This window comes from Aquarana catesbeiana, linkage group LG09, assembly GCF_042186555.1.
Source record: "Aquarana catesbeiana isolate 2022-GZ linkage group LG09, ASM4218655v1, whole genome shotgun sequence".
NCBI classification, from domain to species: domain Eukaryota; kingdom Metazoa; phylum Chordata; class Amphibia; order Anura; family Ranidae; genus Aquarana; species Aquarana catesbeiana.
In genome coordinates this window covers 26,711,820-26,735,689 of record NC_133332.1, presented here as the reverse complement: position 1 = coordinate 26,735,689, position 23,870 = coordinate 26,711,820, and the positions used below count along the sequence as shown (strand labels likewise).

Below are 23,870 nucleotides of genomic sequence, written 5' to 3'. Positions count from 1 at the left end.
AGGTAGGTGATAATGTTTTTTTATATGTATACACAAATCTTTTGCCTTTCACCTCTCTTTAAAAATTGAGTTGTTTTACAAGGTGATGGTTCACTTATACTATAATGCATTCCCTGCATTAAATCCATTTGATCCGTTCTTCTTCTGCTTTTGCATTTAAAAACAGTGGAAGAAAAATGCCTGACCATGAAAACCTATGGAACTCTTTACACTGACCAGTTGTTGGTCCGCTGCGTTTTGTAAAATCCAGTTTTCTGCATCTTTAGTGCATGTTTGGTGCAGGGACAAATCCTGCACAGAAAATACACATTCCCAGTGAAATTAATAGAAACTGCATCGAAAAAGTGTCAAAAACACATCAAAAACACACCCGCGGTTGTGTTTTTGGTGCAGTTTTAGAGTTACATGTCTTTTTTTTTTTTCACAGGTGCAAAACGCACCGGAAACGCGGCAAACACGTAGTAAAAACGCACGGAGCTGTGCACCAAACATGTGGCAAAAATGCAGCAAGCAGGACTTTTTAAAACGCAACTGACCAGTGTGAAGACTTCCATAGGATTTCAAAGGATGCATTTTTCTTCTGCTTTTTTAACTGAAAAATTGATCGGTGTGAAAGTGTCCTCAGTCAATGGAAGGCATTAAGAGCACATCAAAAAATGATTGTAGAGGGGGAGACACTTTTAGGAGAAAAGGAAATGGTGCCAAAATAATGGCAAAAAAATGGGAATTTCCCCCGATGGGGTTTTTCTAGGCAGCAGGGGTTGGAAAAATGGTAGATGTAGTTCATAAATTATACCTTTATTGATAAAAAATCATAGTACAATGACATAGACAGTTAAAATATGAGCTCTGGTACAAAAAATTAAGAAAATCATCAATCAATACATGTGGTGCAAACACAATGTAGTACACAACATTATACAGTGGAACCTCGGATTACGAGCATAATCCGTTCCAGGACTATGCTCGCAATCCAATGTACTCGCATATCAAAACGAGTTTTCCCATTGAAGTCAATGGAAACTAAAATAATTAGTTCCGCATTGACTTCAATGGGATGCAATACCGCATGCGGCCAGAGACGGGGGCGCCGGAGAGCCTCGGAAACGGCCGAAAAGGCCCGAGGGACACTTCAGCGGACCTCGGCAAACCTCCAAAAGACTCCGTTCACGAGCCTTTCCGAGGTTTACCGAGGTCAACCGAACTGTCCTCGGGCCTTTCTGTGCATATCTGAACGGCGCCGATCGGCGACTTTCGGCTCTGGCGCCCCCCACCGCTTTTGGCCTGAAACCTGCCTGTTTTGCGAGACAACACTCGCAAACCGAGTTAGGAATTTTGGCTTAGATGTAGTCTTCCCTCATGGATAATCTCTCCAAAAGTCAGATTGCCAACCCATGCATATCAGAAAGAAGAACAGAACCGATTCATGGTGAAGTATTAAAAGGCACTTCAACGTTTATTTAAAAACTCCAGAATACTCACACTCTACACAATCAAAAAGAGCATGTCAACAAAGCGTGGGAAAAGTTTCAAACCAGCAAGATGCCCGCGGTCCTCGTGCTTGGTGAGGCACGAGAAAATGTGGAGTTTGTAGAATTAATTCTTTTTAAAACATAAAGTATTTGTCCTTACCCTCCAATAGTACATCTAAATGATATGATATAGGTTTATATATATGACCCGCTCTTCAAAAAATTTTGTATATTTAATCCAGTGCCCAGGTGGACTCCAATATGTGGGCCGTACGGTCGGTATATTACAAACGAGACTTAAGACTTAACATATTATGGGTTTTCCTAACCATAGTTTGTATAAGCATTATGGTTTATGTCATGATAAGAATCCGAGCGGAACATTGCGTACCGGAAGTGACAGCGAACGCCATTGTTACCTGTCGAGTTTGTTTGGTGATATGCGCATTCTTGTTTTACAGTGTGAGTGTTATTTTAGCACAATAAATAGTGTTTCTAACGTTTCGTCATATCCTAACTTCAACAGAGGGCCTCTGTTGAAGTCATGATATGATGAAACGCATCAGGGTGAGGCTTACGCGACGTAGGAAGTGACGTGTGTGTGCTCCACCTGAGCCAACTGCACAACCAGGAAGTGACCATCGTCTCCTGTGTAGCGGCGCTGACATCTCATGGTGAAGTTTACACAATCTCACTACCTGCCTGCTTGAATGATTGCTCTTTTTTAAGCTAATTGATGTACGTATATTTATTGAAGGGGGGTTGCTGTTTTTATATGTGGAAGGGTATACAGTCAATAAACGAGATTACGCTATGTGCACTTTTCTTTCCGTTTTTTGACTTATTATGAGCCCTGGAAATCTGTGACCCTTCATGAAGTGATGTTAACAACAAGTTGCTGGCAAAGATTTTTATTCTGAATGCTCTATTACTCCCCAATTCTGGTGAGTTTAACCCCCTAGGGGGAGAGTGCTCGCACCGGGTGGATTTCCCAGTGATCGGTGGAAGGTGCATGCTGAGGAATGTTTTCATGATCACCTGATTAATATTTTTGAACTACACCCTGAACTTTACATCACTGCCCTTTATAAGGGACTTTCTCCTAAGGGACTTTCTGTTATAGGATTTTCCTTTGCATGTGTTGTTGGCCACATGTTTTAGCTGTTAATTGCTCAACATTAGCGCTGTCTAGTGTGACAATTTAGTCTAATTTTGGATTATTTTCTAACACAGTGTTCATATTTACGTATTTTGTTTGAGACAGCTGCTCTTCCTTTTCCCTGGTTTCCTCTCTGCATAACCGCAAAGTGGATTCTAACCTTATATATGCATTTATGAATGGTTTTGAATATTTATATAGCTGCAAAGTGATGTTTATTCACATTTATGCACTTTTGAATGTTCATTAATATCTGTTTACACTTATCTGTATTTTGGATCAGCATAGTGACCTGGCGCCGAGTGGTGTTTCTGCAGGCCTGGTGAAACACCTGTAGTTTGTATTTACATTTACATTTTTGGTTGTAACATGACATAATGTGGAAAATGTGAAGGGGTGTGAATACTTTTTCAAGGCACTGTATATTGTGCCATTGTAAGTATTGAAGGGGAAATGAGCTTTGCTTATACTGAAGTGCAGCCATTGTCTAGTTAACTGCCCTTTTATATCATATTTATATTAACTATACAAATTGTTTGTTCTTTGTTATATGTAAATTCAACTGATATAAGCTAAGTTAAAAGCTATTTCTTGTTCAACATGTTCATTGAATTTTAGTCGAATTACAATGACTGTTAGACATATGGGTTATAGGCGTATAAAACAAATGCTCAGCTTAAGTCAGAATCAGATAAGGAAGTATTCGTTCTCGTTTCACAGATGTTGGCTTTCAGATATTGACAGAAGCACAAGATCAAAAAAGGACCTGCCCATGAGTTAAATGGTGTAAACAGAAGTAGCTGGAGTAAATGTGCGATCAACCCTGGGTAAATATTCACAGGATTATTAAATAACTAAGATGGAAACCCATAACGTTAAGCAAAGGGGGAAATGGCAGAGGGGAAAGGGGGAGAAAGAGTCAAAAAGGGGGTCAGGGAACCCAAGGTTCATCCAGGAATGATGCATATAACTGGTATATTGCCAGTAAGCATGATGGAGTCAGCTTGGTAGCAACAGTTATCATAATATGGGAGGAGGTAATGGTCCACCCCATGGTTGCCATGTCTTAGCATATTTAGTGATCCTATCATGTAATATGGCTTCAAACTTCGTATGAACCATTGCTTGAGTCAGAGGGGCTCCCACGCTTTTGCTATGGTTTGTTTGGCCACTGTAGGTATATGCTACAGTGCTTTGAACTGAGAATTTGTAATGTCTGATGGCTGGGGATTTAGCACTGCAACAAGTGAATCAGGGTTGATCATTTTTGAGAACAGGGTTGAAAAGACCTAGAGTCCAAAACTGGCTTACCATGGGGCAAGAACACCATGTATGAAAGTGGGTGCCTATTTCCCAGTTAAAAGGTATTTCAACAACATTTAGAACAGGATGCCAAGCTGGAGTGTATGGATTGTTGCAGAGCAAGGAACATGTCACCAGCACACCAGGGAACTCCATCAAATGGTCCAAGCTTTATTGAACAATCACATGACAGCGAAGGATAGAGGTGTTTTGCAGCAATTCAGGACCCCTTCAACAGGGAAGTCACATGCTTAGTCTTCAAAACGTTGCTATCCTTTGCTGTGATGTGATTGCTCAATAAAGAGTTGGATCTTTTTATGGAGTTCCCTGGTGTGTTGGTGACATATTCCTTGCTCTGAGTCATTCCAGTCTCCTGTCAGTGGTCCCTACAGTACCCAACTACTCTTCAGCCCTTCTCAGGAACGTGTACATCTGAAATATTTTTTTAGATTGTTACGGAAACCTTGTTCCAATGCTCAACTGATTTTCCTTCTGTTGTCATCTACTGTGTATTCAGCCGTGGACTCTTTTATGTAGTGTTATGTAGGGATGAGCCGAACACCCCCCCCCCCCGGTTCATTTCGCAGCAGAACTTGCGAACAGACAAAAAATTTGTTCGAACACCGTTAAAGTCTATGGGACACGAATGTGAAAAATCAAAAGTGCTAATTTTAAAGGCTTATATGCAAGTTAGTGCCATAAAAAGTGTTTGGGGACCCGGCTCCTGCCCCAGGGGACATGTATCAATGCAAAAAAAAGTTTTAAAAATGGGCGTTATTTTGGGAGTAGTGATTTTAATAATGCTTAAAGTGAAACAATAAAAATGAAATATTCCTTTAAATATCGTGCCTGGGGGGTATCCTTAGTATGCCTGTAAAGTAGCGCATTTTTCCCATGTTTAAAACAATACCACAGCAAAATGACATTTCTAAAGGAAAAAATGTCATTTAAAACTACTTGTGGCTGTAATGTATTGTCGGGGCCTGGCATTATAGATGAAAATCATTGAAAAAAAAATGGTATAGGTTCCCCCCAGTCTATTACCAGGCCCTTTGGATCTGGTATGGATATTAAGGGGAACCCCACACCCAAATAAAAAAAAAAAAAAATGACATGGGGGTCCCCCAGGCACTATATACTCTGAACAGCAGTATATATACTATACGGCCTGCCCAATATACTCTGCAGAAAATTAGGCCTTAGGTGTTGGTGGTACCAGAACACTGTAAGCCCTCACAGTTACTCTAGGTGAGCGCAGGAACAGGCCCTGCTGTGAAATACTATATCAAAAATTGTAATTACATGTAATTACAAAAATTGGGCCTTTGGTGGTGGTGGTGCAACAACATTGTAAGCCCTCACAGTTACTCTTGTTGGGTACAGAAACAGGCCCTGCTGTGAAATATTAGATCAAAAATTGTAATTACATGCCAATTTAAACATGTTAAACAGGGGCAGAAAAATTGGGCCTTGGGTGGTGGTGGTGGTGCCCCAAACCAAAAGTATTGTTGGAAGCTAGCATCATCAAGATTGAAGAGCAAGAGGATAGTCAACATAGGCAGTCTTCAAGGGATCCCACATCCATAGAAAATTCAATCAGTTACATCAGCATCAGGTGCTTGATAGCTGCTGATCCAAGACTGGTTCATTTTTATGAATGTGAGCCTATCAACGGATTCTGTGGACAGGCAAACTCTTTGATCCATTACAAACCCTCCAACAGCACTGAATGTGCGTTCAGAAAGCACGCTGGATGCAGGACAGGCCAGTAGCTCAATAGCATATTGAAAAAGTTCTGGCCAGTGGTCCATCCTCAAGACCCAGTAACCCAGTGGATGCTCTGTTGGAAAGGTCTCCAAGTCTGCTCTTGCCCCTAGATATTCCTGCACCATGTAACGCATTAACGGCAATGGTTGCTTGAACTGATCAGACCTTGGCGCTGAGGACTGAAAATTTGTTTAAAGGCATCGGTCAGCTGGCCACCTTCTCCACTACTCTTCCTCTGACTGAATGAAGCCTCAGCAACACGTTGTCCAGCACTGGGAAATTGTAACCTCCCAGGGTCTGGAAATGCATTGCACAAACCTTTCTTCAAGCCCTCCTGAAGATGTTTCATCCTCTGCTCCCTCTGCAAAGGCAGGATTAGTTCTGCAACCTTACCCTTGTAACATGGATCAAGAAGGGTTGCCAGCCAGTAATGATCCCTCTCCTTGATACCACGAATCCTAGGGTGCTTTCGCAGGCTTTGCAGAATCAGGGAAGCCATGCAGCGTAAGTTTGCAGAGGCATTCAATTCTGAGTCCTCTGGGTCACTAAGGATCACATGATCCGTAACTACCTCCTCCCAGCCATGTACAACTCCTTGGGTTTCTGGGGACTGAAAACCATCCCTTGAAGACTGCTACTAAGTGTTATCCTCTACATCCATGCTGACGCAATCTTCCTCCTCCTCCTCTTTCTTCCTGTGTGTTTGGTTGGCCTGCAGGAATGCTATCTTGATAAAGTGGGCCTTGAGAGGTAAGGAAGTCCTCCTCTTCCTCCCACTGTTCTGCCTCAAGTTCCCCATCCATTATTCCACGAAGCGTGTGCTCCAACAGGAAGACTAGAGGGACAGTGTCATCGGTGCATGCATTGTCGCTGCTCACCATCCTTGTGACCTCCTCAAATGGTGACAGGACAGTGCATGCATCCTTGATCAGTGGCCACTGGCATAGCGAAAAGAAGCCAAGCTCCCCTGACCCTGACTCGCACAAGTACTCATTGATTGCCCTCTGCTGCATGTACAGCCACTGCAGCATTGCCAACATTGAGTTCCACCTGGTGGGCATGTCACAAATGAGGCGGTTGGTGGGCAGGTTGCAATTCCCTTTGAATGTCAGCCAGCAGAGCACTGGCATTGTATGACCGGCAAAAATGACCACAGACTTTTCTGGCCTGCCTCAAAAGATCCTGTAAGCCTGGGTATCTGCTGAAGAACAACTGCATCACCAAGTTCAGGACGTGTGCCAAACAAGGAACATGGGGTCAAGTGACTGTGTACAAGGAGCCGATGGAATAGGCCGCTTTGGCAGCTGTGTTGGAAGGCAAACTACTCTGAGCCTGGGTGACAGAGGATGAGGAGGATGAGGATGGCTTTGTTATCCACTCCACCAACTCTTTTGCATGTTCTGGCTCAATAACACGGCCAACAGCAGGAAAAAAGGACAAGTGTGCCCCACGATCACCGGCAGAGGATGCACCATGTCCACGACCAGCATTGACAACTGTAGACGCAGAGGCTGCTTGCCCTCTTTTAGTGGCCTGTGAGCATCTGCCTCTCCTTGGTGGCCTTCCGGACATGATGTATATTTTGTTTTGCAACACCACACTACACTGTATTAAATTCTGTGTTCACCACCATAAGTGTAGTAGAAACTGTACACACTGTATTAGATACAGTGTACACCGCCTGCACTGTATTAGAAACTGTACTATGACTGCACTGTATTTTATACTGTGTACACCACCAGAAGTGTAGAAGACACTGTACACACTGTATTAGATACTGTGTACACCACCAGAAAAGTAGTAAAAACTGCACTACGGCTGCACTGTATTGTGTACACCACGAGATGTGTAGTAGAAACTGTACACACTGTATTAGATACTGTGTACACCGCCTGCACTTAGAGTTGCCACCTCATCCCTTTAAACCCGAACACATATGAATTACACAGGTTCTGTGGCTGATTAAGGTGGTAATTAAACTCACTTGGTGCCTTATCTGCAATAAATTAGCCTCAGAACCTGTGTAATTCATATATGTTTGAGTTTAAAGGGATGAGATGGCAACCCTACCTGCACTGTATTAGCAACTGTACTATGGCTGCACTGTATTTTATACTATGTACACCACCAGAAGTGTAGTAGAAACTGTACACACTGTATTAGATACTGTGTACACCACCAGAAGTGTAGTAGACACTGTACACACTGTATTAGATACTCTGTACACCACCTGAAGTGTATTAGAAACAGTACACCACAGAATGCACTGTAGATATAGGCTACTAGGCTACACTGGATGCATTATATATATATATATATATATATATATATATATATATATACATATATACACACACACCTGGGGACCTGAATAGAGGAGGTTTGCGGCTGCTCTGTGCAATTCCATTACACAGAGCAGGTAAGTAAAGACATGTTTGTTTTTGTTTTTTTTAAAGGCATTGTAAAGTCTCAAGGTTTTTCACCTTAATGCATCCTATGCATTATTTTCTTGTTCATAAAGGGAAAAAAAACATACATTTTAAAGCACAGAGACCACCTTCCGCAGAAAGAATGCACTAAGGTAAGGGGGGGGGTTACTGATATAAGGGGGAACCTTTATATCAGTGCCCCCTTACATTATTGTATTCACTCCCCCCTTACATCGGTGACCCCCCTCCGACTGGCCTGGCGGCGCTGTCACTGACCTCTTCTCAGGCGCACCATGCAGGGATCAGTCAGATGGCTCCAGGTTGGTGGCTCTGGTTTTATCTTATAGTCTCCTCTCCACAGTCCACACACGTCTGACTCCTCCTGTAATTCCCATCCTGGCGGCATTCCCACTCTTGACTCCTCTCCAGACTCCCTCAGAGACTGCAGACAGGATACAGGAGATGGTCAGAGACTGCGGACATGGTACAGGAGATGGTCAGAGACTGCGGACATATTACAGGAGATGGTCAGAGACTGCGGACATGATACAAGAGATCAATGCAGCCTCACCAGTGCCCATCAAATGCAGCCTCACTGTGCCCATCAATGCAACCTCACTGTGCGCATAAATGCAGCCTCACTGTGCCCATCTGCAGCCTTGTCAGTGCCCATCAATGCAGCACCACTGTGCCCATCTAAGCAGCATCACTGTGCCCATTTGCAGCCTCACTGTGCCCATCTAAGCAGTCTAACTGTGCCCAACTGCAGCCGCACTGTGCCTATTTGCAGCCCCACTGTGACAATCTAATCAGTCTCACTGTACCCATCTAAGTAGCCTCACTGTGCCCATCTAAGCAGCATCACCTTGCCCATCTAAGCAGCATCACTGTGCCCATCTGCAGCCTCACTGTGCCCATTTGCAGCCTCACTGTGCCCATCTAGGCCGTCTTACTGTGCCCATCTGCAGCCTAACTGTGCCAATAATACAGCCTCATCTGTGCTCATCTGCAGCCTCACCAGTGCCTTGATTACACACAGCAGTATGTATCTCCCGCTGTGTCATGGAGCTGGGGTCTGAACTCTGAACTGTTCTGCGGCCATCACTCACTGTAACAAGGCCCCGCCTCCTAGATCGTGATAGATGGAGCACTAATTAAATTGAATCAGTGTTCCGTCTATCACAATCTAGGAGACGGGGCTTTGTTACAGTGAGTGGACGGCCGCCGAACAGTTCAGACCCCAGCTCCATGACAGCGGGACATACATACCACTGTGTGTGATTACAAAAGTGGAGAGAGGGAAAGGAGGTACTTGGATCGGCCCTGGGCGTTGCTGCAGCCGCAGCTCAAAGCGGCCCCAGGGCAGGCGGCCTACCGGGAAATTTCCCGGTATCCCGGTAGGCCAGTCCAGCTCTGCTTGTCTGTGTGCAGGTGTAGGGTTGCTGCAGACATTTTTCTGTACCCTTCCACAGATCTGTGCCTCAATACAATCCTGCTCCGGAGGTCTACAGACAATTCCTTGGACTTCATGGTTTGGTTTGTGCTCTGACATGCACTGTTAATTGTGGGACCTTCTATAGAAAGGTGTGTGCCTTTCCAAATCATGTCCAATCAACTGAATTTACCACAGGTGGACTCAAATCAAGTTGTAGAATCATCTTAAGGATGATCAGAGGAAACAAAATGCACCTGAGCTCAATTTTGAGTGTCATGGCAAAGGCTGTGAAAACTTACAGTATGTACATGGGATTTTTTCCTTTTTTATTTTTAATAAATTTGCAAAAATTTTGAACAAACTTCTTTCACGTTGTCATTATGGGGTATTGTTTGTAGATTTTTGAGGAAAATAATTTATTTAATCCATTTTGGAACAAGGCTGTAATATAACAAAATGTGGAAAAAATGAAGCGCTGTGAATACTTTCCGGACGCACTGTACACACCATTTCCTGCCCATTCACAGTTGAGCTCCCGATGCCCTTCCTAGCGAAACCCACCATGACCGCACCAGGTCTGCAGGTGGGACAGAGGAGCCTGGTGAACATGGTGGGAGGTTGCATGGGGGGGGGGGGCGACACATTTCGTTGCGCGTGGAAGTGATCAGCGGCCTCACTGCCACTTCTATCACTTCCACATTGAAACCCAAAAGTTGATATCACAACTATTGGCCCAAGGGGACATGTATCAATGCAAAAAAAGTTTTAAAAACAGCTGTCTTTTCAGGAGCAGTGATTTCAATAATGCTTAAAGTGAAACAATAAAAATGAAATATTTCTTTAAATATCGTGCCTGAGGGGTACCCTTAGTCTACCTGTAAAGTGGCTCATCTGTACAATGTATAGAACATGCCGCAGCAATAATGACATTTCTAAAGGAAAAAATGTCATTTAAACTTGCTCGCTGCTGTAATATATTGCCGCCTCCCGGCAATATAGATGAAAAAAAAATATGAAAAAAAGACTGCTGCCGACTGCTCTCTCTTTGCTTTGACTGCTCTTATATTGGCAAAGGCGGGGCCACCCAGTGACGTAACCAGGTGACCGCGCCCCTTCTGACATCATGTGTTGTCCCATGAAGTCAGAAGCGGCGGGGTCACGTGAATCACATGATAAAGGATTTGACAAAAACTGCCTCTTGTGGTTTTTACTTTGACACTTTTTTGGTGAATGGGTAGGGATACGATATACCCGATACCCATTCACATTGGGGGGGGGGTGGAATCTGGGGGTCCCCTTGTGTCCCCTTGCACTGCATTATATACACTACAATGACTGCACTATATATATTCTGCACTGCGTTATATACACTACACTGACTGCACTATATATTCTGCACTGTGTTATATACACTACACTGACTGCACGCTCAATCCACTAACTAACCTGTCTAATCTCTCTCCATTGATAAACACTATACGCGGACGCCGTGTACTATACTTGGGCACCCTGCCTTTGGCCAATCATGGCTCTCACTGTACATCATGCTGTGATTGGCCAAAGCAATCATGTCAGGTGAATGCTTTGGCCAGTCAGCAGCCTTGAATGCACTGCGATCTCGCAGTGCATTAAGGGGAGCTTGTCGGTGGGCGAATGTCCTGCGAGCGCCCCATATGTTAATTTGTTCTATGAACAAACAAACACCGGGCCCATCTCTAATCATGGGCTAGTATCCAATATGAAGTAGAGCTCCCCCAAGTAAACCCAGTAAAAGATAAAACTTAACCTGGCACTACTTTAACCAGGCTAACACTCAGTGGTGGTGAGTCCATTAAGGGCACACGGGCGCTGCTCCCTCTCTCCAGCCACCCCCTCTATGTAGATGGATAGATTCATGCATTGCATGAATCTATCCATGGATGCCGCCTATTCAGGCGTCCGGCCTCTTTTCCAGCAGCAGGGGTGTGTTTTTGAAGCACCTGATTAGAGTCATAGGCTCTAATAGGCTTCAAAAAAAGGTGAACTGCAAGCGCAGAGCACAGTTCCCCCAGGTGTGTTAGAAAAGCAAATGAATATTCCCTTTTCTAACACTGAACCGCCTCTCCGCCAATCAGGAAGCGCGGGTGTGTTACCCGTCACCTGATTGACTGAAACGACAGGCGCTGTGATTGGATTCCTATCAGGAGGAGAGGATGGGAGGAGACGCATGGAGGACACATCTCGCCGCCGTCACCCACTGCCCCACTGAGATAGGGTAAGTGCCGTGCAGATGGCGAGCGGGCAGGGGGGGTCACAGCGGCAGCATTTGATGGGCACAGTGGCGGTATTTGATAGGCACAGTGGCTGCAATTGATGGGCACAGTGGCGGCATCTGATGGGCACAGTGGCTGCAATTGATTTTTTTTTCAGAATTTTTCAGTTTGTTTGCCCCCCAAAAAAATTTTGAGCACCAGATGCCACTGCTAACACTTTATGTTTTTGGTTTCCTGGAGTTACCAACAGCTACAAAGATTTGAACAAGTTAAACTAGTTAAACCAGTAACTGAAAATAGAGTATTGCTAAGCCTTGCAAATCCTCGGGAAATTCCTGAAGAATGCAGTGAAAAAGAAAATAATAAAAGACAACCACTTTTTTAGTGCATAGTGAATGTTTTAGGCCGGGTTCACACGTTCACACCGCAGCACAGAGCAGGTCACAGCAGGACTCCGGTGCGTCCCCATTCACCGTTTCAGGTCCGATTTCAGTCCAAATTTTTGTCTGAATTCTGACCTTAAATGGACCAAAAGACGCACAAGACCTCTGTGCAATTCACACCGGAGCTCCTGACCAGATGTGTGAACCCGGCTCCATAGAGAGCTGGTCACAATCCCCTGACCCACATCCAATCCGCAATAGTGTGAACCCAGCCAAAAGGACAATTAACAAAATAATATAGGAGATATACCTGTAGTCCCAAATTCATATACAGAGGGTACAATAAGTATTGAACATGTCACCATTTTTTCTATGTAAATATATTTCTAAAGGTGCTATTGATATGACATTTTCACCACATCGGTAACAACCCATACAATCCATACATACAAAGACACCAAAACAAATACGTTCAGAAATTAAGTTAAGTGCAATAAAATGGAATGACACAGGGAGCAAGAATTAAAACCGCTAAGGGCACTTTCACACTGAGGCGCGGGGGGCGTCGGCAGTAGTTGGCATTTTAGAGGCACTTTTTGGCCGCTATCGGAGCGCTTATAACCCCCGCTAGTGGCCAAATAAAGGGTTAATAGCGCCCGCAAAGCGCTGCTGCCTCGGGGCTTTGCAGGTGCTTCGGCGGCGCTGCCTATTGATTTCAATGGGCAGGGGCGCTTTGGGAGCGATGTATACACCGCTCCTAAAGCGTCTCATAGATGCTGCTTGCGGGAGTTTTTTTAACGTAAGTGCACCGCTCCAGTGTGAAAGTTCTCAGGCTTCACAGGAGCTTTGCAGGCGCTATTTTTAGCGCTATAGTGCCTGTAAAGTGCCTCAGTGTGAAAGTAGCCTAAAAGGAAATGTATTGAATATTTGGTAAAAAAATCCTTTGTTGGTAATGACAGCTTCAAGACGCCTCCTGTATGGAGAAACTAGTCGCATGCGTTGCTCAGGTGCGATTTTGGCCCATTCTTCCACACAAACAGTCTTCATATCTTGAAGGTTCCATGGGCCTCTTCTATGAACGCTGATCTTTACTTCTGTCCATAGATTTTCTATTGGATTTTCTAAAAAAAAAAAAGCAGCTGGGGAATGTTTATCAACAGCATTTCTCAGCCGCTGAAATAGATAGATAAAAAGAAATATTGTTTCATTTTGTTTATACATGTACGGATCAAAAGGATGAGCTTCGGTCTGCAGATGAAGTCAGTTTTTACCCCTGCCCGCGCTATCGCGGAAAGATGGCTACAGCACAGGCTTAAAATGCCGGGAGGGCGTCCATGGAAATCCTCACGTTCTCGCGCTGCCTGCGCACCCCCTGTGCAGGCGGCGTGCTCTGTGATCAGGATAAGGGGCCAATCACAGCACCCCTTTACCATGTGATCAGCTGTCAGCCAATGACAGCTGATCACATGATGTAAACAGAAGCCAGTTGTCGTAAAGCCGATAGCCGGCTTTTGTTAAAGGGACATTGGTCCCAAAATTGCCAACCAATGCCACCTATCAGTGCCCACCAGTGCCACCAATCAGTGCCAATTAGTGTAAATCAATGCCTCATCATCAGTGATACCTATCAGTGCCACCCACCAGTGCCCATTAGTGCTGCCTATCAGTGCCACCTATCAGTGCAGCCTCATCAGTGCCTCCTGACCAGTGCCGCCTTATCAGTGTCCATTAGTGCCACCCATCCGTGCCAGTGTCAATCAGTGCCTCATCATCAGTTTCACTTATCAGTGATGCCTATCAGTGCCACCCACCAGTGCCTATCAGTGCCCATTAGTGCTGCCTATCAGTGTTCATCAGTGCCACCTATCAGTGCAGCCTCATCAGTGCCTCCGACCACTGCCGCCTCATCAGTGCCTCTCAATGCAGCCAATCAGTGCCCATTAGTGCTGCCTATCAGTGCACATCGGTGAAGGAGAAAAATCACCTGTTTGCAAAATTTTATAGCAAACTATGAAAATGTTTGTTTTTGGGTTTTTTTTCAGAATTTTCGCTCTTTATATGTTTCTTTAGCAAAAATTAAAAAACCCAGTCGTGATAAATACCACCAAAAGAAAACTCTATTTGTGTGAAAAAAATGCTAAAAACGTTATATGTGTACAGCGTTGCGTGACCGCGCAATTGTCATTCAAAGTGTGAGAGCGCTGAAAGCTGAAAATTGTCCTGGGCAGGAAGGGGGTAAAAGTGCCCAGTAGGCAAGTGGTTAACCACTTCCCACCCGGCCTATAGCAGATTGATGGCCGGGCGGTGGTTCTATTATCCTGAGTGGGCGTCATATGGCATCCACCAGGATAACATGCCGGCACGTGCCAGCGGGGGCGCGCAGCGCGGCAATCGGATTTGCTGTGTGTCAGTCCTACACACCGCATCTCCGATCATAGTAGGGAGCCTCTGACGGAGGCTTCTTAACATGTGATCAGCTGTGACCAATCACAGCTGATCATCGTGTGAACCAGGAAGTACCGGTAAACGCCATTCCTCAGTTCGCGCTGACAGGGAGAGCCAATCAGAGAGGGGTCTGTGCTGATAATCAGCACATTGATTATCAGCACAGCCCCCATCAGATGCGCCCATCAGCTGCCAGTCAGTGCCCCACCAATAAAGTCTGCCAGTGCCAATCAGTGCCCACCACAGTGCCAATCAGAGCCCACTACAGTGCCAATCAGTGCCCATCACAGTGCCAATCAGTGTCCAGCAGTAACATCTGTCAGTACCTCATCATCAGTGCTGCCCATCAGTGCCATCTATTAGTGTCCATCAGTGCCACCTGTCAGTGCCAATCAGTGCCGCCTATCAGTGCCAATCAGTTCCGCCTATCAGTGCCCATCAGTGCCCATCAGTTCCGCCGGTCAGTGCCCATCAGTGCCGCCGGTCAGTGCCCATCAGTGCCGCCGGTCAGTGTCCATCAGTGCCGCCGGTCAGTGCCCATCAGTGTCACCAGTCAGTGCCCATCAGTGCCACCAGTCAGTGCCCATCAGTGCCGCCGGTCAGTACCCATCAGTGCTGCATATCAGTGCCCATCAATTCTACATATCAGTGCCTCCTCATCAGTGCCCATCAATGCCACCTTATCAGTGCCACCTCATCAGTGCCCGTCAGTGAAGAACACAAAACAGCAACAATATATCCCCCACAAAAATATATATATTTAATTTGTAAATAACTCAATGCTTTGTACTATTGCTGACAGCTGAAGTGTAAACAAAACAGTTGCGGTAGGTATCAGTAAGAGCCCTTTCACACTGGGGCGGGGGGCGGCGTTTTACCGTCGGTATGCGGCCGCTAGCGGGGCGGTTTTACCCCCCGCTAGCGGCCGAGAAAGGGTTAAATACCACCGCAAAGCGCCTCTGACACCAAGTGACACTTTTTGGGGACCAGTGACATTATTACAGTGAATAAAAAATGCACTGATCATTGTATAAATGTCACTGGCAGGGAAGGGGTAAAACACTAGGGGGCGATCAAAGGGGTTAACTGTGTTCCCTGGGTGTGTTCTAACTGTGTTTGGGTTGGGCTCACTGGGACAACTCAGAGATTGCTGTTCCAGATCACTAGGAACAGCAGATCTCCATGTTGTGCCCTGTCATAACGGGGATCCGCTTTGTTTACATAGGCAGATCCCCATTCTGCCTCCCTGTGCAGAGATCGCGGGTAGCCGGCTGGGAGATCAAGTCCACCAGACCCGCGGCGCAGGCTCACAGTATCTATTGCATGAAACGACGTACAGATACATCGTTTTGCCGCAGTATATGTGCGGTGGGTGGTCTTAAAGTGGTTAAAGGGTAAAACAAATTTTAATGCCTGAACACAATTTTGCAACTTTGACATGTGTTAGAAAAACTGTACATATCATCGCAACTACTTTGTGTATCCAGGTGGATTTTACCGCATTTTTTTCCAAAACAAATTGGGCTTTCATTTGGTGGTAAACGGTCATGGATATCTCCTGATATTATAATTTATTATATTTTTTTTGTCAAAGGAAAACTGCCCCAAAATAGTAAAAAAAAAAAAAAAAAAAAGTTTAATTTAGCTGTAGTTCATAGTGAATTCATTCACGTCATAGCTGTTCTTCTGTTGCATTTATTTCCTTCTTTTTGTATTTTTCTTTAAACATTGAATATTGTAAGAAGGTGTCTGTCACTTTTGTTAGTTGCTGTCAGAATATATTTGTTCCTTTGTAGAGTCAATATACACTAATAAAAAATGTATACTCTTTGTAGGGAGTACAAGAGGAAAATAAATAAAGGAGTGTCTGCTTATTGTATGTAGCACCCTTCTAGATTGGTGCTAGGAATTGTTAGATTTAGTGCTGGCTCAGTGTGTTTAGTGGAGCCGTGTTTTGTTGCTAGGTACATTTTAGTAAAGCCTCATACACACTGAACACACGATCGGATTTTCCGCAGACAAAACCTCGGACTTTTGTCCGAAGGCCTGTGCCTGAATTTTGTCTTGCATACAAAGGGCAAGGAATTGTCGGCCAACAAACACGAACGTAGTGACGTACTACGTGTTTTTTGTCAGCTCTTTAGCGCCACCCTTTGGGCTCCTTCTGTTAATTTCGTGTTAGTAGAAGTTTGGTGAATGTTGATTTGCGCTTTTCACTTTGCGCTTTTCATTTCGTGCTCTTCAGTTAATTTCTGAACGGCCGTTCCTCAACCAGCCATGTTACGGAATTGGAGGAGATAACGTTTTATTTATTATTGGCCTTGGAGTTATTGCTTCGACCCAAGTCCAGTCCAGGAACAGGAGGAGGAGGATTTCTTGGACCAAAAATTGGTTGCTTTATTAATCGTGACCAATTATGTCATATGCCTTTGCTGCAGGAGCTCCAGGAGAATAATCCGGATGATTTTAGGAATTATCTCCAGATGACAGACCCCTGCTTTCTATATTAAGAAGCAGGACACATGCCTGAGGCTTTTATTTTATTTTTTGGTTGAATAATAATGATTTGATTTGTTATATTTTCTATATTTTTGGATGCATAGAATGTACTTTTTAGTTAAGTTCTATTGGCAGATAGCATGTCAAATTTTATTTGTTTTTTTTTTTTAATGCACAATAAAATAATTGTGTAGAATAATACTTGGCTATGTGTTTTACTTCAAATGACAGTTTGGAAGTAGGCAGTAGGGATGAGCTTCGTGTTCGAGTCGAACCCATGTTCGACTCGAACATCGGCTGTTCGATCGTTCGCCGAATTGCGAACGATATGGGCCGTTCGCGCCAAATTCGTGTGGCGCGTCACGGCCCATAATTCACTGCGGCATCGCAGTGCATTGCTTGCTGATGATTGGCCAAGCATGCACTATGACCCGCATGCTTGGCCAATCACAGCGCCGCCTTAACAGAGAGCCATAATTGGCCAAAGCCAAGGAGGCTTTGGCCAATTATGGCTCAGGGGATTTAGTACACGCCCCACACTATATAAGGCCGCCTGCACGGCGGCCCTGTTCAGTGTGTTCCGGTGTGCTTAGAGAGAGAGAGACAGTGTCATTTCATTTGAGTTAGCTAGATTAGGCAGGACAGTCAGTCAGTTAGCTGCACTTAAAGTGTATTGTGTATATATATGCATCCCAGGTGTTGCATATATATATATATACACTGTATTCAGTTTAGCTAGATCCGTTCCTGTTATCTTCTAGACTATTTACATTTAGTGCAGTGCGTCCTGCTCACAGTGTTCAGCTAGATCCGTTCCTGTTATATTCCTACTGACAGGCAGGCTTGTCTTGTTACAGTATTTTAAAGAAAATTACTGGTGTTCTTTTCATCCTATTAGTACCACAGTCAGGCAGCTAGACTATTTACAGTTAGTGCAGTGCGTCCTGCTCACAGTGTTCAGCTAAACCTACAAGTTAGTGGGGTGCGTCCACCTCACAGTGTTCAGCTAAACCTACAAGCTAGTGGGGTGCGTCCTGCTCACAGTGTTCAGCTAGATCTGTTTCTGTTATCTTCTTACTGACAGGCAGGCTTGTCTTGTTACAGTAAATACAGCTACCTGAAGAAAATTGCTGGTGTTCTTTTGATCCTATTAGTACCACAGTCAGGCAGCTAGACTATTTACAGTTAGTGCAGTGCGTCCTGCTCACAGTGTTCTGCTAAACCTACAAGTTAGTGGGGTGCGTCCTGCTCACAGTGTTCAGCTAAACCTACAAGTTAGTGGGGTGCGTCCACCTCACAGTGTTCAGCTAAACCTACAAGCTAGTGGGGTGCGTCCTGCTCACAGTGTTCAGCTAGATCCGTTCCTGTTATCTTCTTACTGACAGGCAGGCTTGTCTTGTTGCAGTAAATACAGCTACGTGAAGAAAATTGCTGGTGTTCTTTTGATCCTATTAGTACCACAGTCAGGCAGCTAGACTATTTACAGTTAGTGCAGTGCGTCCTGCTCACAGTGTTCTGCTAAACCTACAAGTTAGTGGGGTGCGTCCTGCTCACAGTGTTCAGCTAAACCTACAAGTTAGTGGGGTGCGTCCACCTCACAGTGTTCAGCTAAACCTACAAGCTAGTGGGGTGCGTCCTGCTCACAGTGTTCAGCTAGATCTGTTCCTGTTATCTTCTTACTGACAGGCAGGCTTGTCTTGTTACAGTATTTTAAAGAAAATTGCTGGTGTTCTTTTGATCCTATTAGTACCACAGTCAGGCAGCTAGACTATTTACAGTTAGTGCAGTGCGTCCTGCTCACAGTGTTCTGCTAAACCTACAAGTTAGTGGTGTGCGTCCTGCTCACAGTGTTCAACTAAACCTACAAGTTAGTGGGGTGCGTCCACCTCACAGTGTTCAGCTAAACCTACAAGCTAGTGGGGTGCGTCCTGCTCACAGTGTTCTGCTAAACCTACAAGTTAGTGGGGTGCGTCCTGCTCACAGTGTTCAGCTAAACCTACAAGTTAGTGGGGTGCGTCCACCTCACAGTGTTCAGCTAAACCTACAAGCTAGTGGGGTGCGTCCTGCTCACAGTGTTCAGCTAGATCCGTTTCTGTTATCTTCTTACTGACAGGCAGGCTTGTCTTGTTACAGTAAATACAGCTACCTGAAGAAAATTGCTGGTGTTCTTTTGATCCTATTAGTACCACAGTCAGGCAGCTAGACTATTTACAGTTAGTGCAGTGCGTCCTGCTCACAGTGTTCTGCTAAACCTACAAGTTAGTGGGGTGCGTCCACCTCACAGTGTTCAGCTAAAGCTACCTGTAGAAGGTTGGTGGTGTTCTCATACTACAGGCAGGCAGTTGATTTTGCTAGCTGCAGTATCAGTACATATATATATATATATATATATATATATCCCAGCTTAGTGCAGCTACAGGCCATTAGTATGTCTGGAAGGCCAAGAAGGAGAGGCAGACAGTCACAAGCCAATAAGAGAGGGCAAGCAGGCTCTGTGTCTAGTGCTGGTCGTGGAGACGGTGCATCCTCATCAGCACGTGGCCATGGGACACGCTTGGCCTTTTTTTCGGCAGCTGGCCATGTTGAGCCGCAACATGCGGAAGACTTGGTCGAGTGGATGACCAAGCCGTCCTCATCCTCCTCATCCTCTCTCACCCATGCCCAGGGTACTTTGTCTGGCAAAGCAGCGGCCTCTTCCCTCGGCTCAATGTCATCAGTGACTCCTTCCCTAGCCCCACCATGTCCTCCTGAGGAGTCCCTCGAACTGTTTGACCACAGTGTTGGGTACATGCTCCAGGAGGATGCCCAGCGTTTGGAAGGCTCTGATGATGATACTGAGCTCGATGAAGGCAGTAACAGGAGCACGGACAGAGGGGGTGCCCAAGAAGGACAGCAATCTGGCAGTCATGCTCCCCCTGCTGCAGCATACTGCCAGGTTGCTCCAGTGATGAGGAGGGAGGGGATGATGAGGTCACTGACTCAACGTGGGTGCCTGATAGGAGAGAGGAGGAGGAGGAGGAGGAGGAGGCGGCACATCACCAACGAGGCAGGATGCCCTCCAGGGGCCAGCCTAAGGGCAGCACATTGACTGCATCACACCCCAAAGCTCCACATGTGCAGGGCACTGCAGTCTCTGCGTGTTATTCAAAAAGTTCTTTGGTGTGAGCCTTTTTTGAGACAAGTGCATCAGATCGCACCGCTGCTATTTGCAACATATGTCTCAAGCGTATCTCGCGTGGCCAAAACATCTCCCGCTTGGGTACCACATGCTTGACCAGACATATGTTGACCTGCCATGCAGTTCGTTGGCAAGCGTATCTAAAAGACCCACACCAAAGAACAAAGAGGACCTCTGCTTGCTCCTCATCAGCTGAGATTTCCAACCCCACTAGACCTTCAGTCCTCTCTGAGACCTGCACTGAGAGGAATGAAGGTGTAGAATTAGGTGTGTCACAGCCACGTACTTGTGGGCAATCTGATTTTGGTACACCGACGTCAGATTGTACCAGGCAAATTTCCCTGCCCCAGCTGCTGCACCGCCGAAAGAAGTTTGCTCCCAGCCATCCACATGCCCAACGGTTGAATGCTAGCTTGGCAAAATTGCTAGCACTTCAACTGCTGCCTTTTCAGTTGGTAGACTCTGCCCCCTTCCGTGAGTTTGTGGAATGTGCGGTTCCTCAGTGGCAGGTACCCAAACGCCACTTTTTCTCACGGAAGGCGATTCCGGCTCTCTACCAGCATGTGGAAGGCAATGTCCATGCCTCGCTGGACAGAGCGGTCAGCGGTAAGGTGCATATTACCGCTGACTCATGGTCCAGCAGGCATGGACAGGGACGTTACCTAAGTTTCACGGCGCATTGGGTGACTCTGCTGGCAGCTGGGAAGGATGCAGGACAAGGTGCAGTAGTGTTGGAGGTTGTTCCGCCACCACGCCTCCAAAATGCTAATGATTGTGACACACCTCTCTCCTCCACCCCCTCCTCTTCTTCTTCCTCCATGGCCTCTTCCTCGGAACCAGCGGTGCTCCGTAGTCATTCAAGGGGCTACGCAAGTACGCAGGCCAAAAGATGCCATGCGGTGCTTGAGCTGGCGTGCTTGGGGGACAGGAGCCACACTGGGGCAGAGGTTCTGTCAGCTCTGCAGGGGCAGGTTCAGAGGTGGTTGACGCCACGCCAACTTAAGGCAGGAATGGTGGTTTGCGACAATGGCACCAACCTCCTCTCTGCCCTCCGACAGGGACAAATGACCCATGTGCCCTGTTTGGCTCACGTCCTTAACTTGGTGGTGCAGCGGTTCTTGGGCAGGTACCCGGGCTTACAGGATGTCCTGAGGCAGGCCAGGAAAGTCTGTGTGCATTTCCGCCGGTCATATAATGCCAGTGCTCGGCTGACGGACCTCCAAAAGGAGTTTAACCTGCCCAAGAACCGCCTAATCTGTGACATGCCCACCAGGTGGAACTCAACGTTGGCCATGCTGCAATGGCTGCACACGCAGCAGAGGGCCATCAATGAGTACCTGTGCGACTATGGCACCAGGACAGGGTCAGGGGAGCTTGGTTTTTTTTCCCCACGCCAGTGGGCCATGATCAGGGATGCATGCACTGTCCTGTCACCATTTGAGGAGGCCACGAGGATGGTGAGCAGTGACAGTGCATGCATCAGTGACACTGTCCCCCTTGTCCACCTGTTGGAGCACACACTGCCTGGAATAATGGACAGGGCACTTGAGGCAGAACAGAGGCAGAAAGAGGAGGACTTCCTTAGCTCTCAAGGCCCCCTTTATCCAGACAGTGTTCCTGCGTGCCCGCCGATCACACAGGAAGAGGACGAGGAGGAGGAGGAGGAGGAAGATTGTGTCAGTATGGAGGTGGAGCCTGGCACTCAGCATCAGCAGCAGTCTTTAAGGGATCAGTCCCAAGAAACACATGGACTTGTACGTGGCTGGGAGGAGGTGGCTGCGGACCATGTCGTCCTTAGTGACCCAGAGGACTCCGGACCGAATGCCTCAGCAAACCTACGCTGCATGGCCTCCCTGATCCTGCAAAGCCTGCGTAAGGATCCTCGTATTCGTGGTATCAAGGAGAAGGACCAATACTGGCTGGCAACCCTCCTTGATCCACGTTACAAGGGTAAGGTTGCGGACCTTATCTTGCCATCGCAGAGGGAGCAGAGGATGAAACATCTTCGGGAGGCCTTGCAGAAAGGTCTGTGCAACGCGTTCCCAGAGACTGGGAGGTTACAAACTCCTGTTTCTGGACAACGTGTTGCTGAGGCTTCGGTCAGTCAAAGAAGGAGCGGTGGAGAAGGTGGCCGTCTGACCGATGCGTTCAGACAATTTTTTGGTCCGCAGCCCCAAGGTATGATCGGTTCCAGCAACCATCGCCAGCGTCTGTTTTACATGGTGCAGGAATACCTAGGGGCAAGATCAGACTTGGACACCTTTCCCACCGAAAATCCTCTGGGTTACTGGGTCTTGAGGATGGATCACTGGCCAGAGCTTGCACAGTATGCAATTGAGCTACTGGCCTGTCCTGCATCCAGCGTTCTTTCGGAACGCACATTCAGTGCTGCTGGAGGCGTGGTAACCGATCACAGGGTGCGTCTGTCCACTGACTCGGTCGATCGACTGACCTTCATAAAAATGAATGAGTCTTGGATCACCACCAGCTACCAAACACCTGATGCTGATGTAACCGAATAATTTTTTTTGAAATCTCAGATCCCTTCAAAGACTGCCTATGCTGATGCTGAGTGACTATCCCTGAGTAATTATCCTCTTCCTCCTCAATCATCACGCTGATAGCTTGTAAGAACATTTTTGGTTCTGGGTGCCACCACCAGTGCCTAAGGCACAATTTTTCAGCCCCTGTTTAACAGGGGCGTGTAATTACGATTTTTGATGTAATACTTTGCAGCAGGGCTCGTGCCTGCATTCCAACTAGAGTGTCTGTGAGGGGTTGCAGTGTTGTGGCACCAGCACCAGTGCCTAAGGCCCAATTTTTCAGCCCTTGTTTAACAGGGGCATGTAATTACAATTTTTGATGCAATACTTTGCAGCAGGGCTCGTTCCTGCATTCCAACTAGAGTGTCTGTGAGGGGTTGCAGTGTTGTGGCACCAGCACCAGTGCCTAAGGCCTAATTTTTCAGCTCCTGTTCAACAGGGGCATGTAATTACAATTCTTGATCTAATATTTCACAGCAGAGCCCTGTGAGGGCTTACAGTGTTGTGGCCACAGCAACACCTAAGGCCCAAATTTCTGCTGAGTATATAGGGCAGGACCCTACTTTCAAACAACTAACTTACAAACGACTCCTACTTGCAAACGGAAGGAGACAACAGGAAGTGAGAATAAATCTACCCCTAGGAAGGGAAATTCTCTCCTGTAAGAGTTAATATGGGAAAAACATTTCTCCTTTCCACTGATGCTTTCCAATCCATTGGGACAAAAAGTGAGGTGAAATCTTCTGAAGAGGAGGAAAGACAGCAAAACAAATGTCACAGGGGTGATAACCCTTCCCTATGTTTTCCAAAAAGCTTAAAAAAGATTTTTTGGCTGGAGCTAAACACGTTAAAAATGTACTCGTTCTAAATTACAAAGCGATTCTACTTAACAACAAACCTACAGCCTGTATACTGCTGTTCAGAGTATATAGGGCCTGGTGGCCCCACACCTTTCCTTATTTTAATTTGGGTGCGGAGTTCCCCTTAATATCCATACAAGACCCAA

The 23,870-nt window shown here is 46.1% G+C and overlaps 1 protein-coding gene across 3 annotated transcripts in view; it reads right to left on the bottom strand.

Annotated features, from left to right (window-relative positions):
• The window catches only part of LOC141107441 (carbohydrate sulfotransferase 6-like), a 44,187-nt gene that overhangs the window by 4,721 nt on the left and 15,596 nt on the right, over positions 1-23,870 (bottom strand). Inside the window, exon 1 of one of the 3 annotated variants that reach the window (XM_073598162.1) lies at positions 8,406-8,567. The exons of 1 other annotated variant lie outside the window; for it this stretch is intronic. The gene's annotated coding sequence lies outside the window, so the exon portion shown is untranslated. Of the gene's footprint in view, positions 1-8,405; positions 8,568-12,633; positions 13,321-23,870 lie in introns of those variants that run through there. One more of the 3 variants, XR_012235908.1, reaches the window with a different exon arrangement.